Below are 4321 nucleotides of genomic sequence, written 5' to 3' on the forward strand. Positions count from 1 at the left end.
TTTAGTCAGGATAACAATCACTAGTCAGGATTACAATCACTAGTCAGAAAAGACTTGATTGAATCAATTTTCCTGTGAAAATAATTAAAACTAAGGCAATGTTATCTAATGAAATACATAAGGCATTTTAATGTTTTTTACTATTTACAGATTAATTTGTTAATAATTTGCATAGTCAAAAAAAGAGAAGTGAATAATGATGTCTTACTTTTGTCAAGCAAAAATTACTGAAATATATATGATACTTATTAAATCACTAGTAGATATCACAATTTTGGAAGGGGAAACACATACGCAAATATACTCACCTGAAGGGTATTGGAAGGGAAGCCACACCAATTTTAAAATATTTAGTTAAATTTTAGTTAAAACAAGTTTATGTGTTATACATTTTATTCCAATATATAAAATATTTCATTATATAGGTTTTTGTGTTTTGAGCATGTGTACCATAAACCCTACGCCAACAGTGACCTTGAATCCTGGTTTTTAACCTATTTAGTAGGTTTCCTTGAATGATTGAACGAAGTAAGGTATACAAATTGCCAAGTTCTGGCCGGGCGCGGTGGCTCACGCCTGTAATCCCAGCACTTTGGCAGGCCGAGACGGGCGGATCACGAGGTCAGGAGATCGAGACCATCCTGGCTAACACAGTGAAACCCCGTCTCTACTAAAAAATACAAAAAACTAGCCGGGCGAGGTGGCGGGCGCCTGTAGTCCCAGCTACTCGGGAGGCTGAGGCAGGAGAATGGCGTGAACCCGGGGGGCGGAGCTTGCAGTGAGTGGAGATTGCGCCACTGCACTCCAACCTGGGTGACAGAGCGAGACTCCGTTTCAAAAAAAAAAAAAAAAAAAAGGAGGTTATTACTTAACTTACCAAAATCAGAGAGGTACTATATATTTCTCAGATTCTTTGCCTCCCTAAAGTCAGGGTACTATTTACAATCAATGGTGTCTTGATTGGATAAAATTTGCTAACAAGGGCATCACAGCAGGGATTCAGAGGCAGGTATTGTTCAATACAAACCTTGCTCTTCTACACAACTGCATTACAAAAGTTAGATGGGCCTAAACCTGAAGTTCAAAACCTGACTGAGCTCCCAGTCCCTGTAAATTTCAAAGCCTGAATACATCTTTTTTATTTTCTTATTGACTGAGTACTGAAATCAATCAAATTGAAAAAACAAATTATTATAATAAATTTTAAATATTTGTTGTATTCTACATATATAACATGGAAGCCTCCTCAACTCTCAAATAAATGACTCAATTTTCTAAGTAGTGAAATCAGTACATAAGTATAGCTGAAATATAAAGTGACTGTAAAATTTATAAACACCACCTCATCAGTGACAAGCATTGCTTCTTCAAATCTTTGGCTCCGGGTAATGTGTTCACTGTTCTTATTCTGGGGCAATTTTACAGTTATGCCCCCCCAAAACACTATATTGAAAGTCAAAAATACTGGTTTATAGTCGCATCTTTTATATGACGTTGGTTTTATCACTTACATTTTTGTACCTAAAATTGTCACATTTTAAAACATATGGGTTTGAGTCACTCTGAAATATTCCAGTTCTAAACCCAGACTATCCATCGTCTAATCCAGACATAAAAATGAAAAAGAGTTGGGAAAAAGAAGAACATTGTCCAACTAATTTCTGCAGAAATATACCCTGGAAGGCAGTGTATGAAGAGATTGTTCCTCCCTAGTGGAAAGTAAAGCATTGATACATAGTGTTCCCAACCTCAATTCAATTGAATCTCTTCAAAAAGATAATGCACAAGAGCTTCTTGTGCAATATCTGTACCACTAACTTTTATGAAAAAGTAACTAAAGCAATGATGGTTTTCCTAGCAGGTTACCTTTCGATCTGCTTCTGAAATGTCTGTACAGCACAGTTCTTATGCCACACATGAGTCACTGAATGCGTTGGGTCGAATATTTGTAGAACATCAGAAAAACAATGATTCACGGTGCATTTCATGTTGCAAATGACTCATTTTGTTGAATTAATTCCTTTTTCTAAACACATTAACTATAGGATCTAGTATAACAGGGGACATTGTATATGTTGGACAGAAATATATAAATCAACATGAGAAAGTAAGTTAGAGGAGGGTCATCTTTTAGGTCATTCATTGGAGCTACGTCACTCTATCCAAATGGAATATGCCATAATAAAGATGCTGAAGTATAAATCTTAGATAGTCATAGAAAATGGGAAATGCAGGACTCAAATTAACCAAAGTTAATACATACAAAGCAACCATGGGATTCACCCTGGTGCTCAATTGAAAAGGCTGAGTAAAGGCCGGGCACGGTGGCTCAGGCCTGTAATCACAGCACTTTGGGAGGCCAAGGTGGGCAGATCACAAGGTCAGGAGATCAAGACCATCCAGGCTAACACAATGAAACCCCGTCTCTACTAAAAATGCAAAAAAATTAGCCAGGTTTGGTGGCGGGCGCCTGTAGTCCCAGCTACTCCGGAGGCTGAGGCAGGAGAATGGCGTGAACCCGGGAGGCGGAGCTTGCAGTGAGCCGAGATCGCGCCACTGCACTCCAGCCTGGGCGACAGAGCGAGACTCCGTCAAAAAAAAAAAAAAGGGGGGTGAGTAAAAACAAAGAGGTCAGACTGCACAGTGAGGGTGCCAGTGAGAATACTCAGTCAGGGTGCCAGTGAGAATACTCAGAAGTTCAGGAAGGTTGACCTTTCTAGATAGAGATGATGAATTGTTTCAAATATCTCCAATTTCTCTTATTGCATATATCCAGATGTATCTTTATGCTTTCCCCAAATTCTATACCCTAACTATAAAGAACTAGTTTTATTTCTCAGACATGCTTTACATTTATATGTTCTTCTTTTTTTTTTTTTTTTTTTTTTTTTTTTTTTTTTTTTTTTTTTTTTGAGACGGAGTCTCGCTCTGTCGCCCGGGCTGGCGTGCCGTGGCGGGATCTCAGCTCACTGCAAGCTCCGCCTTCCGGGTTTACACCATTCTCCTGCCTCAGCCTCCCGAGTAGCTGGGACTACAGGCGCCCACCATCTCGCCCGGCTAGTTTTTTGTATTTTTTTTAGTAGAGATGGGGTTTCACCGGGTTAGCCAGGATAGTCTCGATCTCCTGACCTCGTGATCCGCCCGTCTCGGCCTCCCAAAGTGCTGGAATTACAGGCTTGAGCCACCGCGCCCGGCCTATATGTTCTTCTTTATACTGATTTCTTTGCCTAGAAGGCTTTCACCCCACTTCTTCCTTGACTTCTGACAAAATCCCATCAATCCTTCTCTGTAACTATGGTCCCAAGCACTCTGTAACTTTTCTACAACGTGTCCGTCTCTTCCCACAAAACTGTGATGTAGTTTCATTCATGCACAAAGTTTTTTTTTTTTTTAATCTGAAATTAACTGTTTCCTACAGGCCTTAAATCACTAAGAAACAGTGTTTCTGAATGAGATCAAGGTATAGTCAAGCATGCAGCAAGGTGACTGACACAAAGTCAGTTCTCAATAATTATCTGTTGATTTAAAAATATTGGGAGTAAACTTTTTAATATAGAAAGTGTCTCAATGACATTAATATGAAGAATAAAGAGAAAGAGTATATGAGAATAAATGAGGCTAATGCCACAAAGCAAGATTATGTTACTATGGCCATCACCCCAACCACCTGGAAAAAAAAAGTGCACACCTAGAATCAGATGGAACAGTTGCCCTGGGTACAATTACATTCTGAAAATTACACTGCATTCAACACCCACCAATACTTTCTCCTACAGATACAGTATTAGTTTTGTGTATCACTCTAATGTGCTACTGTACTGTAGTAGCTTGTATTATTATTCAAAAATACTTTCTACAAGAGGATTATATATACTTGTCCCATGCTGACATTAAATTGCTTTGACAAAATGACATGTGGAAAGAATTGATTCGTGTGAACAGAAGCTCTTAAATCTAGTATGAGGTCTGCCATGTTCTTATCTTTCTCTCTGTTAAAAGATAGGTAATATTACAGGTATAGGCTACACTGTCAGCCTCAGTCTAGAATGAAATGAGGTAAAGGAGAGGTGCAGTTAATCTGCGATGAACACAAAGTGATAAAGTAAGTTCACATGAGTGAGCAATAAACTTTTGTGGTCTAAACCACTGAGATTTGGGGTTTGATTGCTAACATACAATATTGTCTAGCTTATCCCAACTCATTGTATATCTGTATATATGTGAGATTAAATAAGCAATGTTATTACGTATAACACACACACACACATACATATAAAATATGCACAGACACATATATATTTATAAATGCGTCTTTTTCATG

The sequence above is a fragment of the Macaca thibetana genome, chromosome 8 (genome assembly GCF_024542745.1).
Source record: "Macaca thibetana thibetana isolate TM-01 chromosome 8, ASM2454274v1, whole genome shotgun sequence".
Taxonomy (NCBI): Eukaryota; Metazoa; Chordata; class Mammalia; order Primates; family Cercopithecidae; genus Macaca; species Macaca thibetana.